Source organism: Thamnophis sirtalis, unplaced genomic scaffold, assembly GCF_051295495.1.
Source record: "Thamnophis sirtalis isolate CommonGarterSnake01/CBP01778 unplaced genomic scaffold, rThaSir2_p1.2 scaffold_10, whole genome shotgun sequence".
Lineage (NCBI taxonomy): Eukaryota > Metazoa > Chordata > Lepidosauria > Squamata > Natricidae > Thamnophis > Thamnophis sirtalis.
The window spans coordinates 61,630,555-61,645,996 of NW_028261390.1; positions in this window are offsets into that span (position 1 = coordinate 61,630,555).

Consider the following 15,442-nt stretch of genomic DNA (forward strand, 5'->3'; position numbering starts at 1 on the left):
TGGACGGGCGGGGGGAGGGAGATGGAACCAGTTCTAAACGGCACCGTAGATTTGTGGAACCTCTTCTATAGAAGAGCTTAGAACTGGCAGGAACCCACCCATGACCCCCTGTCTTTAGGAGGTCTTTGGTCTGGTTGACCTGTCTCTTTGGTTACTTTCTCATGTTGTTGGCACTCAATCCGCCATCAACTTTTATGGCTATTCGGAATCACTGAGAGAATCAGTTCAGATTGTACCGATAGGCGGTGACTTGTGCAATTTGCTTATCCATGCTTGTTCTGAAAAAAAGAACGAATAGCTGCTCCGAAGCCGTTCCTGCTAATTTCTGTTCAGCAAGTTTTTATCATTTACATTAGAGCTGTTCAGATCTGCAAAAATCCAACTATATGACCGAAAATAAATACAGAAAACTCGAACCCTTTGCTGCTAGTGAAGGACTGAATTTTTGCAGTCCAGAGTTTTAACCGTGGCAGTTTTGACAGTTAATTCATTGTCACTGTGGGTCTCTGCATGTATGTGAGTTTTTACCAGGGAAGCCTAGAAGTAGTTTTGGAACTGCAGAAAAAAATATGTGATGGCCAACCTTTACAAGACTGTTATATAAATGCAAAATGATTATGTGGGATTCAGGCGTATTTATATATGTAGAATATAAATATTACTTGGGGGAAGATGTTAATACCTTCATATGAACCGCTACCCACTCACCCTCCCTTAAAACTGGTGGGGGAAGTAATCCAAAAAGATATGTTACTAGCATTATTGATATGCCTCATTGACCAATAAATCATGTATCATTGAGGCTAATGTTAGATTAACGTTTTCATTTTTCTTTATATAATGAGGTGTTGTCAAATTGCCCAGCTGCAATATGTGACAGGTATATTTAATCCAATATCCAAGAGTTCCCCTTTTCAAAACGGTATGAAAATGCATTTTGGGCAGAAGAATTTTCTTCAGACTTTGATTTAGCAAAAAGAAAAAAAAAGGTTCTAATAGCCATGTGGAAATCACATTTGGCCTGCAGACACTCACAGATAAGGAGCCCTTTGACCTCATTAGATTTAGGTGGTAGCCAATGAAATGTAGCAGATTGAAAACAGCCCCAAGACTTCTTTTCTAGTGAAGTATCTGATGTTCACCACAAGCTGTGATTATAACAAAAAAGTATTAGGTGGGTTGGAGAAAAGCAAAGAACAACATACTGAATTATTGATTGATAAATAGCCTGCCTGTTCTCAAATGGGCCACAACCCTGAGCAATGTTAGCCCAGTGCATTTGGCTGCATTCATGACCCTTCTGCCAGAAGGGAAGAATGTCTCACCCCAGAAGGTAGAAGATTTACAATTAAAACCATTAGTCTGCTTCCTCGAGAAATGGTCTTCCTTCACGGTGATGATAACCATGGTAGGGACTAATCCAACCCAGAAAGGCAGTTTTTGTGTTGCCTTTCATGTAGTGGTTTGAGAAAAGTACACAAGAGTGGTATTCCATGCTAAAGTTTTACAAAATTTATTTAACCTACATTTATGACATCTATGAACATTAAAGCAAAATATGTGTTGGTCATGTCAGCTAATAGAAAAATAAATTTGTAGTTAGTTCATGTCTGAGAGCTATCTTAGAAAGTCTACCCCATGCCAGTATTCATTATAAATGTCCAAATCTTCCATTTTTTTTCTTAACCTCAGGAATCTAGAAAGTAATGACATACCAAGAGTCTGCACTCATTCCATGTTAGTCATTAGCCTTACATCTTACAAATTGCTATATTGTTATTGGAGTGAGCATTTTTAGAATTCAAGAAAACTCAAGAAAACATTTGGATAAGCGCTTCCACCCACAGCCCAGAATGGCTGTGAATAAGATGGCATATAAAGTTGTGTGTATCAGTTGGGTTACATCTCTTTCTCCAATATACACAAACTTTGAACACATACACAATTGCCAACTGTTTTGAAAAATATAAAGAAATGTGCCATTCAAAGCAATAACTGAATCCTGTTGAAATTACCTGATAGATTGAATTTGCACTGTTAAAAAAAAAAATCTGATATCCTTGTTAGGGACAAATCAAGTTGCCTTTTACACTCTCCTTTTTTTAGAAGTATCATATTTTCAGACTAAAATATCCTCCTGGAAGTGTTTCTGTTTATCAGTCACCTGATTCCGTTCATTACAGGTTTGAAATTAGAATGTCCTGTGGTGGGATTCAGCCAGTTCGCACCACTTTGGGAGAACCAGTTGTTAACTTTCTGAGCAGTTTAGTGAAGTGGTTGTTGGAAGAAATCATTAGGGCAGAGAACCGGTTGTTAAGAGCCGAGGTGGCGCAGTGGTTAAATGCAGCACTGCAGGATACTTCAGCTGACTGCAGTTCTGCAGGTCGGCGGTTCAAATCTCACCGGCTCAGGGTTGACTCAGCCTTCCATCCTTCCGAGGTGGGTAAAATGAGGACCCAGATTGTTGTTGGGGGCAATATGCTGACTCTGTAAACCACTTAGAGAGGGCTGAAAGCTCTATGAAGCAGTATATAAGTCTAACTGCTATTGCTATTGTTACATTATTTGAATCCCACCACTGGTCCTACATGTAGAACATCTGCTTGGCTACTGAGCTAGCATTTCCGCTTTGTTGAACAAGGCAGTGGGTTATCTAATCACAAGCTCCTCTCCTCCCTAGTGAATCCCCTCTCCTTCTTGAACAATCTATATGGCTAACAAAGAATAATCTTAGTTAAGATGTCTTTTGCCATTCCTGTAACATTCCAAAGGAAATACTTGAGGACACATGCTTATTTCATGTGTAGAGCCAAAATAGTTTTTCTTGATTTGATATGTCCTCATTGAGATTGAGCAAATTGTTCATTGTGTGTGAATCAGCTCTTAAGTTCAGGCTTAATGTAATGATGTGGTGCATTATAAACATCATGTGGCTTTTCCTGCTGCCACTGAATAGGTCATAAGATTACTACTTTCTTTGAAACAGCATTCACAAGCTATGTATCCGTGGCTTAGGGTCTTTACTTAGTATTGAGATATTGGCCTCATACTTGACATTTTTTGCCACGTATTTAAAAAGGGCCATTAATGTAGAAATGGTCGCTGGGCAATAAAAATAACAAAAGAAGATGGAGATAGTAGACTAGTGAACATTGGTGCATGTTCCAGAATGGGCAGTTTCCATCCCTGTTGTTTCAACTACTGGTGAAAGATTCATGTTTGAAACTATGGAAAGTTAGGCAGATCTGAGCTACATGGATCAGTTCTTTGATTTGATATAAGCCAATCTTTTATGACTTATCTTGGCTCCACTATTCTTTCCCTGTTAGCATTAAACAATAAAGGTAAAGGTTCCCCCGCACATGTGTGATAGTCGCTCCCAACTCTAGGGGGACAGTGCTCATCTCTGTTTCTAAGCCAAAGAACCAGCACTGTCCAAAGACGTCTCCGTGGTCATGTGGCCGGCATGATTCAATGCCAAAGACACACGGACCACTGTTACCTTCCCACCAAAGGTGGTTCCTACTTTTCTACTTGCATTTTTACAGGCTTTCAAACTGCTAGATTGGCAGAAGCTGGGACAAGTAATGGGAACTCACTCTATTACGCGCCGCAAGAGATTCGAATCACTGAACTGCTGACCTTCTGGTCAACAAGCTCAGCATCTTAGCCACTGAGCCACAACGCCCCATGCGTTAAACTAACATATCTATTAATTTGGGGGTAACTGTATTCATTTTTGCTTAACTCAGCTGGAAATGAAAGCTTGGTAGCGTTCAAAGAGAAAGCTTCCTATTTAGGGTCTGACCTTCACAGAAACTTCGCTTCACTCATAGGTAAAGATGTGGCTTTAGCAATTAAATCATTAAAGTCTTTCTCTACAAACTAAAACTACCTCTCCCCCCTCCCCCCCCAATCAGAACAAACTATTAGATTAGGCTAATTTCTCTGCTGAATTCACTGAGCTGAAATTATTCTGGCAAATGCTCCTCACAGTGGCTTTGAACTGCACTGGTAGAGCAATCTTCAGTCTCACCATAAATATTTCCTCCTGGAGACTGACATTTCAAATACTAGACCTCACAGCTCTTTTGTGAACTGAATGCTGGACTTGGTCCTAAGAACATAAGAACAACACTGCTGGGTCAGACCAAGATCCAGCTTATTCCAAAAGTTTGCTTCTACAGTGGCCAACTAAATGTCTCTGAAGTTCTTACAAACTAGAAATGAACACAGGCCAATTTCCTACCCTATTGTTCTCCTGGAATTAGTTCTGGTGGCTTCCTTACCAGTAGTTAACTCTAATTTGGTACTTAAGCCTGGATAGAAGTAGGCAGTGTCCTTCTCCCCTGCTCAACTCCCTCATAAAGCTCCCCCATTTTCCTTCCTCTTTACAAATCACACTCACTGGGAACGTATCCATGATCCCCTCCAGTTATGGACACAAAGAAATATCTAAATTATTGCACCCAGAAAATAAGATGGAATTTTAAAGTTTGTGGTCACATCGTTTTTCTATGTGTCATCCCAGCCAGAAGCAACTACCCACGTATTTAGCCAGGAGTCTCTTCTTCTACAAAAACTAAAATGAACACACAAGCTGCATTCTAACCTTGAACCCTAACAGCGTTCAAGTTATCTGTTCAATACCTACTTTGGGGCTTGAGTCCAGACATAGTCAAGATAAAAAGTCCTATATTGTATGACGTGAATGAGAAGTTGAACTATTGGTATTCCTCGCTCTTACCAATTGGTATATTTTTTTATATGAGGTGCAGCTCCTTAGCTATTATTTTTGGACAAGCAGAGTCAATGGGGAAAGGCAGATTCACGTAATAATCTTGCTATTATCACTGGAGGTTTTTAAGAAGAGACTGGACAGTCACTTGTCTGAGATGATATAGGGCAGGAATCGGCAACCCGTGGCTCTGGAGCCACATGTGGCTCTTTCATCCATCTGCTGCAGCTCCCTGGCACCAGTTAGCTTGACAATTGATAGGGCTTTTGGTTAAGACAGGTAGAGGAAAAAGGACACCGCGCTAGGAGACTCTATGGTGGGGGGAACCAGACTTCCTGTCAGCAGGGGAAAAAAGACACAGCGGTAGGAGACTCTATGGTGGAGGAACCGGAATTCCAGTCAGCTCCAGAATTGAATGGGGGGCTTCCAATTATGACGTTTGTGGCTCTTTGAGTGTTTAAGGTTGCCAATCCCTGGTATAGGGTTTCCTTCCTGACAAGGGGGTTGGACTAGAAGACCTTCAGGGTACCTTCCAGCTCTATTCTAAAATACTAAAATACTAACTGTTCCAGTGCCAAAGAAGAACCAGAAGGTGTACCACCATGATCTTATAATTTGCAAATGAGAGTGAGGGTTAGGGTTGGGGATCTGTAATCTGATGCTTTGTCCATTCTACAATGACATGAGTTCCTCCCTTAACCTTCTGCCTCCTTCCAGTCCTTAATGGCTGATTACAACCAGTAGATCTGCTTAGAAGTGCAGCCACAATAATGGCGGGGCCAAACCTCCCATGCATTTCAATACTTCTCAAGTGAGTATACAAAATGTATATTTCCTGTAGCTTCAACAATTTTACAGGACTTGGCATGAACACTTTTTTACAAATGCAGGTCTATCCTAAGTTTGGCATTCATAAGAAAGCTCCTTTCTTTGGTGCATTGTATTGTTGTTGTTGTTAGTTACTAAGTCATGTCCAACCCATCGCAACCCCATTGACAACGTTCCTCCAGGGCTTCCTGTTCTCTACTATTCCCCGGAGTCCATTTAAATTCATGCCAGTGGTGGGTTACGAAAAGTACGTCCCAATACGGGTATACTGGTGCCTGCTGGGAGCACCGGGTACCGTTCCGGTATGTGGTTCCAGAGGGCCCACCTGCCCGCCCACCATCCTTACCTGTATTTGAGCTCTTCGGGACTTCTGCGCATGCGCATGAAGCATACGGCGCCTGCATGACACTCCGCCGAGCAGCTGGAGCATCGCGGAGCATCGCAGACACTAACTACGCATGCGTGTGCTGCGCACGTTCATGTGGTGGATGCCAGGCCCCCTTGCATTGTACTGGTTGCAATGGGATCTGGAACCCACCACTGGCTCACGTCTACTGCTTCGGTGACTCCATCCAGCCACCTCATTCTCTGTCGTCCCCTTCTTCTTTTGCCCTTCATCTTTCCCAGCATTGGGCTCTTCTCCAGTGAGTCCTTCCTTCTCATTAGGTGGCCAAAGTATTTGAGTTTCATCTTCAGGATCTGGCCTTCTAAAGAGCAGTCACGGTTGACCTCCTCTAGGACTGACCGGTTTGATCGTCAAACAAAGAAACAAACAGGTTAACTAGTTAAACCCCCTCCCCAATTTCTGCATTCTTCTCTTTAGAAATGACAAGAGTTCATTCGCAATGTAAATAGTTAACATTTATTATTAATTGATGCTCTAATTAAAACCATGCCAGTGCTTTCCATTAACTTACTCTCAAATTTTGACAGAGCTGTCTGTCTGGTTTTAATCAAAACCAAATGGCAATCTGAGTTCCCAGGCTGGAGCAACTAAGAGGAAACCATTCTGAGGAGGCAGAAGAAGCAGAATAAGATAAACAGCAGATAGTTTCACCAAATCTGTATAGAATGGAGGATGTAGCTGCTGTGGGTAGCCTCAGAGATACGATTCAAGCCGTCTGTCAGATTGTAAAAATGGAATTACAAGTGTTTTATGTCAACTGAATTGAAATGTGATCAAGATGGAGTCTGTCTATGTGCTCTCCTAGAATTTGGAGGACTCTCCATAGAGGTAATGTGGTGAATTCACATATGAACTGTAACTAACTTTAATGCCAGTTTCTGTTGTTCTTTCTGTTGTTTTTCTTTGTCAGTTCATTGATAGAACATTGTACACTGAAATTAATCTGCCTAAGCTTTAACTATTTTCTATGCTTTTTTTAAAACCTCTTTCTTGACTGTCTCATTCTTTGCTGGGAGCACTCAATTGCTTTTAAAAGTTTGCTGTGTGTGTGGCATGTATGAACTGCATTCTGTCAGTGTTGTGTTTGCATTAAGGAAGTAATCAAGGAAATTAGCATTCACGAGATGTGTCTGACTGTGTTCATGAAATGCCACATTTAGAAAATTTTGGAAATAAGGCAATAAATACCGTAAATCAGGCTTTTAATGTGTGATCCCACACATTTTCTTCTCTTCCCCACCTCCCTCCCTCCCTCCCTCCCTCCCTCCCTCCCTCTCTCTCTCTCTCTCTTTCACACACCCACATGCACACACTTTCACATGCCTACAATTCAACAGCAGGAAATACTTTTCAAGCAATCTGGACCTACTTCTCAGAGGCCCCGTCTCACAAAACATCAGCCTACATTTAGTAGACAAAAGTAAGAAGGGAAAGGTTGGTTAAATTCCACTTAGTTAAGGCTCCCTCCAGCTGCAGAATATGTTTTTGGTCAGAATAGCACATATAGAGCAAAAGTGCTGAGAATAGAGCAATGATCTCAGCTATGAAATCTGAACTTTATGCTAGTGGTGGCTGAGATGGATTTCTGGGTGGGTTCCCCCCTTCTTCCCTTCCCTCCCTTTTTGTATACACAGCCAGAGTATTCAGAGAAGTAATTTTGACTATTTCTACCTCCCTTGCTATTCTATGAGGTCAATCTGGAAGCTTTTTAACCTTTTAAAAATATAAGTCGGTCTGAAATATACAGATGTTTTCTGGAATCCGTTAAGCCAAACACTAGGACTCTATCATGAATCTTTCAGCGCTGAGGATTTCAACTGTATCAGTGGATTGAAAAAAAAGTCACAGTAAGTGGAATTTGCATGCCAACAGTATCTTTAAATCTTTATTTCTCACACCCCATATATGCCTATAATCTAAACCAAAATCTTCTTTTCTCTTGTTAAGCGTCAGATTCGCTACATTTACGACCCATTTATAAGGAGCATTCACAATGCTTGAACTTTTCAATGAATATAAAGCCAAGAAATTAGAAAATATTTTCTCTTTTGTGTTTTCTTTTGTTTTTACTATTAAGAATAAAAGGTATGGGGGGGGGAGTCAGGTAACCCTTTAGTTAACACGTGATGCTTATTTAGAAACAAAATTTCAGCCTTTACTGTTGTTATCAGCTATCTGTCCTCTGAGTTAAGTTTCTTGAACCCCCAGCACACAAATTGTGATAGACAGTCTGTTTGTCATTCAGTATTTGAATGTGAAGTTATCAAACTGAACAGCATTCAGTGTCCAATGCAGGAATTAACAAGGAATTGTTTTAATGGTACATATAATTTAAGAAACTATTTACCACGTTACCAAAATCATTGCCTATAATACAGTCTAAAGTTTTCATTCAAAATTCCATTTTAGTTTCTTCTTCCAAGTGCAAAAGTTGTTTTGTGCCCTAAAAGGACACCATTGCAATATTGAGGTTCTTTCTCATACATAAAACTTTAGCTGCAAAGAAAATATGTGCAAGAATTCCAACCATTGGTTAATAAAGATCTATCTGGTTATCAAATGTCATCTGAGTTCCGAGAGAAACTTAGATTTAGAAAATGATTCAAAGTCAATGATTCTGAATAAAAAAATGCCATATACTGTATATCTATCCCTCTCCCTTCTTGATCTTAAAAAAAAAATGACAGAGGAAACGTATGAAGTTTTCCCATATGTCATTAAAACCACAGTATTGTTTATGAACAAATATTAACTGATTACAGTTTGGAATCTAAGGACCCTAACTTATTACAGCGTTCGTACTTTATGATATGCTGGAAGGTGACTATAATGTTTAGCTAAACTTAATTTAAAAATAAGCTATGTTTCTTATTACTGATCTATGGAAAAGACTATAGAAATAATTCACATAACTTTCTGAGTTTAATTGATATTTGCTTGATATTAGCTCTATTGCAATCAATGGAGATCTGTTTCGAGTCAATTTTTATACGTGAGCATCTTATTAAAGTTATGCAGTGTCTGCTTAGCATCCTATTTCCATCAGCAGACAGACAGATGTGTGTGTGTGTTTGTGTGTGTGTGTGTGTCTGAGAGAGATAACTCTGGCTGACTGCTTCCAGCAACTGATATCAAACATAAAGGCTCTCAGAACTGTTAGGATCCCTACTTGAACGTTATCTCTATTACATCATTTTATTTTATTGCAGTTGCCATAAAAGATAACTTGAGAATAGGCTCTTTATAGAGAATCTGCCATAAGTTACCTATCTAGATGTGGCCACACATCTCGGTAGGGGATCAATTAAGGAATGGCACTGCTCATCCTTGGGCAACCTATGGTGGTGCTAATCATGGTCACCAGTTATGACAGATGATATGAACCACAGACCAACTAAGTGTGGAAAGCCATATGTATAATCCATTATGCAGGGTTCTGAAGGAGTGCTTCAGTTTGACAAAGCCTAAACTATCCTCTACAGGTAGAGGGATTGGGTGGGATGGGGTGAGATGGGATGGGATGGAATGGGATGGGATGGGATGGAATGGAATGGAATAGAATAGAATAGAATAGAATAGAATAGAATAGAATAGAATAGAATAGAATAGAATAGAATAGAATAGAACAGAACAGAACAGAACAGAACAGAACAGAACCTTGGAAGTCTTCTAGTCCAACTCCCTGCTCAAGCAGGAGACCTTATAGCATTTCAGACAAGCGGCTATCCAGTCTCTTCTTAAAAGCCTCCAGTGATGAAGCACCCACAACTGAAGGCAAACTGTTCCACTGGTTAATTATTTTCATTGTTAAGAAATTTCTCCTTAGTTCTAGGTTGCCTCTCATTTCCACCCATTGTTTCTTGTGTTGCCTTCTGGTGCCTTGGAAAATAAGCTGAACCCCTCTTCTTTGTGCCTCTGCAACACTGGAACCCTGCTATCACATCATTCCCCCTCCCCCACCTGGTTCTTCTTTCCTCTAGACTAGCCCGTGGCACGTCAAAACCGCGGTCCACTAAAGCGCGCCCGATTAAAGCGCGTACGTGACGTCATCAGCAGCGCGACAAGAAAGAAAAAGGGTGCTTTAAAAAGCGCTTTTAAAGCAAGCCGATTCACATAAAGGTAAGGGTTAGGGTTAGGGTTAGAGTTAGGGTTAGGGTTAGGGTTAGGGTTAGGGTTAGGGTTAGGGTTAGGGTTAGGGTTAGGGTTAGGGTTAGGGTTAGGGTTAGGGTTAGGGTTAGGGTTAGGGTTACGTTAAGCGTTAGGGTTAGGTTTAGGGTTAGGTTAACGGTTAGCTTAGGTTTAGCGTTAGGTTAAGGGTTAGGGTTAGGGTTAGGTTAAGGGTTAGGCTTAGGGTTAGGTTTAGGGTTAGGTTTGGGGGGGTTAGGCTTAGATTTACGCGTTAATTTTAAGTTTCCCGCTCACAGTGTGCTGTTTTCGTCGCGCTGTGGTGACGTCACGTACGCGCTTTCGTCAAGCGCGCTTTAGTCTACCGCGGTTTTGTGGTGGAACCGACTAGCCGGGCTCGATTCCTGCAATCGTTCTTCATAAGTTCTACTTCAAAACGCCGTATCTGTGCAGTTGGTCAATGAAAGTGGATTGCATAATGCATGTGTTTTGCAGGTGAATGCAAGTCACTTCTGATGATTTAAGGCAGAATGTCAAAAGGAATGCTCCTTCAGTGCTTTGTCCCATGAAACAATGCATCTTATTGTATCAAAGTGACTTGTATGAAGCAGAAGGACTCATGCATAGAATAGAGGATCCTATCAAGGTAAACCATTGTTTCTCAACCTCAGCAACTTGGGGTGTAGACAGAGGTGGATTCCTACCAGTTTGCACCTATTCGGTAGAACCGGTTCGTCAAATCTACCGAACCAGTTAGAAGAGGTTCCACTAGAAAGCAGGCCACACCTACAGAAGAGGTTCCAAATTTTTTTGAAACCCACCACTGGGTGTAGACCTCAACTCCCAGAATTCCAGAGCCAGCAAGCTGGTTGGGGAATCCTAGGAATCGAAGTCTATACTTCTTAAAGTTGCTGACATTGAGAAATACAGCCGTATACCCAAAATACAGTATGTCTCTAAAACTCCTTTTAAAAATCTTAAAACGGTACAACAAATAAGCATGTAACCTCAATGGTTGTAGAAGGCCTTGAAACTAACCATTGTTCTGCACTGCTTGCATGCCAAAAGGGGTTATTTGACCGCCTTTTAAGGATTGTAATTTTTATTTAAAAGGCTTCCTTTATTCCTCATGAAATGTTACATTAAAGTTGAACAGAATGCGGAGACCAGGCATTGGATTTTGGGTCTCCATCACAGCAAAGAACAGAGAAGGGGGGGGGATCTAAGAGGAGTGAATCTAATGAGAGACCATTAGGACATTCTCCTTACTATAGATTAGACTGGGGAATAAAAGTCTTGGAAGAAGGCATTAGCAAAAGGGGGGAAAAAAACTCTTTATATTGTTAGCAACAAAATTAAACATCATTTCTATGTAGGCTCCAAGATTCGGACATCAGGCCAGCTTTCCTTTATTATTAGTTCTTTACATAAGTCTCGTGATTAGATTTAGATCTTTATCCTATTCTGTGCTACTTAGAGTACAGTGTTGCACGACAAAATGTATTCCACATCACCCTTTTCCAGGGGTGGGTTTCTCGCCCCGTTCCAACCGGTTCAGTTGGAACGGGGCCGGCGGTGTCCTCGTACACGCGCGCAGCACACGCATGCGTACTAGCGTCTGTGCGATGCTCCAGCTACTCCTGGAGGATCGCACAGGCGCTGTATGCGTCCTGCGCATGCGTGGAAGCGCAGAACTCATCAAAACCGGGTAAGGAATGCGGGCGAGCGGGTGGGCCCTTTGCCGTTCCTGGAAGTTACTTACTTCTGGGTTCTCCGACCAACTGGTTCGCGGGGACCGCCGCGAACCGGTTGAAACCCACCCCTGCCCTTTTCCCTTTCTCCATTTGTCTCTTCTCTTGCCTATTCTGCTGCTGGCCTTACTTCCAAAATCTTTGGTGCTTCACATTTTGTAAGCCAAATAAACTAAAATCAGGGGATGCATGCCAATATACTTAACTTGGGTAATTTGTTTTCAATGCACAATTTGGATTTCCTGGAAGAAAAATTTGGATTAGTTTGGCATTACCACTACATAGAAAAAAAAAAGACAATGAAAGCTTTCCCTATAGGCTATGCCAAAACGGTTCATGTAGATGCACTTCAGGTATCTAACCTGACAAAATGTAACTCACAGATTGACCATGAACTTGATTGTCTTCTGTGAGCTATGCATTGCTCTTCCAGCAAGTGAAGGATTTATTTATTTTATTTTTATTCACATTTCAAATTTAGAAACCATACATCTCACTCACAAAGAAACTCTGGGCAATGTACAATAAATGGCTGGCTGGAAAGAACCAGAAGGGGGGAAAAATGTATCAGCTACGCTGGCATCTTTTTTTGCTCAGTAATAAAACTTGTTTTGAATTCATTGCTTCTTTTCCTGAGGAAAATTCACATGTTAGCCATCTGCAGGGGTGGGTTTCAACCGGTTCGCGGCAGTCCCTGCGAACCGGTTGGTCGGCGAACCCGGAAGTAAGTAACTTCCGGGAACGGCGAAGGGTGAGCCCGCCCGCCCGCGGTCCTTACCCGATTTTGACGTGTTCTGCGCTTCCACGCATGCGCAGGACGCATACAGCGCCTGCGCGATCCTCCAGGAGCAGCTGGAGCATCGCGCAGATGCTAGTACGCATGCGTGCACCGCGCGCGTGCACGAGGACGCCACCGGCCCCGTTCCAACCGAACCGGTTGGAACGGGGTGAGAAACCCACCCCTGGCCATCTGAGGCTTCTGAGCAGTGAAGAGATTATAAATTGGGTGAACATTTTTCTATATACAGGCTTATTTGATGTAATTAAGTGATACAGGAATGATGAGAGCCAATTTGGTCTAGTGGTTAAAGGGCCAGCTTAGAAACCACTGTAAATTCTAGGTGTCCCTTAGACACGAAAGCCAACTAGGTGACTTTGGGTGAGTCACTCACTCTCTCAGCCCTGCATACCTCACAAGGTGGTGGTTGCGGTAAAATAAAAGTACGTATATTCACCACGAGTTTCTAAACTATATTAAAAGGTGAGGTAAAAATATAACAATAATCATAAGTATGAGAATTTGGATGAAAGAACTTGCTGACAAGACAAAAAATAACCATCCTAAGTTATAATGGAAGGAAGACATGGGAAGAGAAGAATCCTACTGCCTATAGAAGACATCATTTGCAACACCAGCCTCTGCATAGGACAATAACTCCAAAAAATTTGACAGTGGACTATAAAACTATGGAACCAATATGCAGCTGAACTGGGTAGAAATAAGAATAAAATTATATTTCCAAAAGCACTGTTTCCTGGGCTGTCTATCAGCCAATACAAGTTTTGTTGTCGTTAGTTGCGAAGTCATGTCCACCCCATCGCAACCCCATGGACAACATTCCCCCAGGCCTTCTTGTCCTTTACCATCCTCTGGAGTCCATTTACGCTCACATCTACTGCTTCGGTGACTCCATCCAGACACCTCATTCTCTGCCGTCCCCTTCTTCTTTTGCCCTCAGTCTTTCCCAGCATTAGGCTCTTCTCCAGTGAGTCTTTTCTTCTCATTAGGTAGCCAAAGTCTTTGAGTTTCATCTTCAGGATCTGGCCTTCTAAAGAGCAGTCAGGGTGGATCTCCTCTAAGACCCACCGGTTTGATTGCCTTGCAATCCAATGGACTCGCAGAGATCTTCTCCAGCACCAGAGTTCAAAGGCCTCAATTCTTTGGTGCTCAGCCTTTCTTAAGGTTCAACTTTCATACAATACAATACATTCAAAACAAGTTTGTAAAAGACTATTAAGTTGGAACTTTTTCCTTCCAAGAACTGTTCTTGCTTCCACTGTATTTATTTCTTCCCTATGGTTATACAACAGCTTCCCATGTGGATACAGTCATTCATATATTGTATGAGCATGTAATATATTGCTCCTCCCAACTAGCAAATAGTAAATAGACTGATAATTTCCTTCATGTTGTCTATATTTTAATTCACACATAGAGACATGTCCACTCACCTACACTCAGTGCAATTTCTGTACCTGCTTATTCAGAAGTAGCTTTAGAAAGGACTTACTCAAATAAATTTGAATTTAATTACCTATTAATGCTTCTAATTTTCCATGTGTGAAAAATTGTGTTGCATGTGACCCACTATACTTTTGTCATTTTTCAATTTTTTAAAAAAAACGCTTTACTTTTGAAGTTTGTGAGACTTGGGATAGCTTTTATGAGAATATTCTATCCAACAGAGCATTCCCATAAAACCCTCACAAACCAGTATCTGTGTTGAGTAGTAGGCATTTCAAAAAGCTTGTATATCTTGCAGAAAGATATCCAATTATAATAAGCTATTTTTGGAAAGCTTCAAAGTATACAAAGATGACTTTAAGATATCTCCTAACAAATAAGGGACTTCCCTTTTAAGAGAAATATTCTACCCTTTTAACGTTTCCTAAAATATCTCATTTTCCTAGGAGAGGGGTGGGTGCTAACTTCTTACAGCTGTGTACAGCCACAAAGGGGCAGTTTTCTTTGAAGATGCTTTGAGCTCCTTTGAAACTGGTTTTGAAGCAATATTGCAAATGTTCACTTTGCTTTTAAGGAGTAAATATTGTGAATGTCCACTTTGCTTCTAAAGAGAACTGCATAGCTCCAAATAATCCCAACTGAATTGAATTGAATTGAATTTATTATATTTCTATGCCGCCCTTTTCCCCGAAGGGGACTCAGGGCGGCTTACAACCGCCCGGGGGGGGGGGTACAAATAAGGAATAAAAAGACGTACAAGACAATACCATAATTTAAAAGCACACAGCAACCATACCATTCAAGAGGGGACAAAAGCTCAATTAGCCCCAGGCCTGTCAGAACAGCCAGGTTTTAAGGGCTTTGCGGAAAGCCTGGAGGGTGGTGAGGGTCCGAATTTCCATGGGGAGCTCGTTCCAGAGGGCTGGAGCAGCCACAGAGAAGGCCCTCCTCCAGGTGGTCGCCAGGCGGCATTGGCCAGTGGATGGAATTCGGAGGAGGCCTAATCTGTGGGATCTAATCGGTCTGTTGGAGGTAATTGGCAGCAGGCGGTCTCTCAAGTACCCAGGTCCAATACCATGAAGGGCTTTATAAGTGACGACTAGCGCCTTGAAGCGTATCCGAAGACCAATAGGCAGCCAGTGCAGCTCGCGGAGGATAGATGTAACATGGGTGTACCGAGGTACACCCACAATCGCTGGCGCGGCTGCATTCTGGACAAGCTGAAGTCTCCGAATGCTCTTCAAGGGCTGCCCCATGTAGAGCACATTGCAGTAGTGCTTCTCCTGGCATGTCCAACAGCTAGAAGAAGCTTCAGTTTATATGCCACATACGTACACAACTGTCTTCTG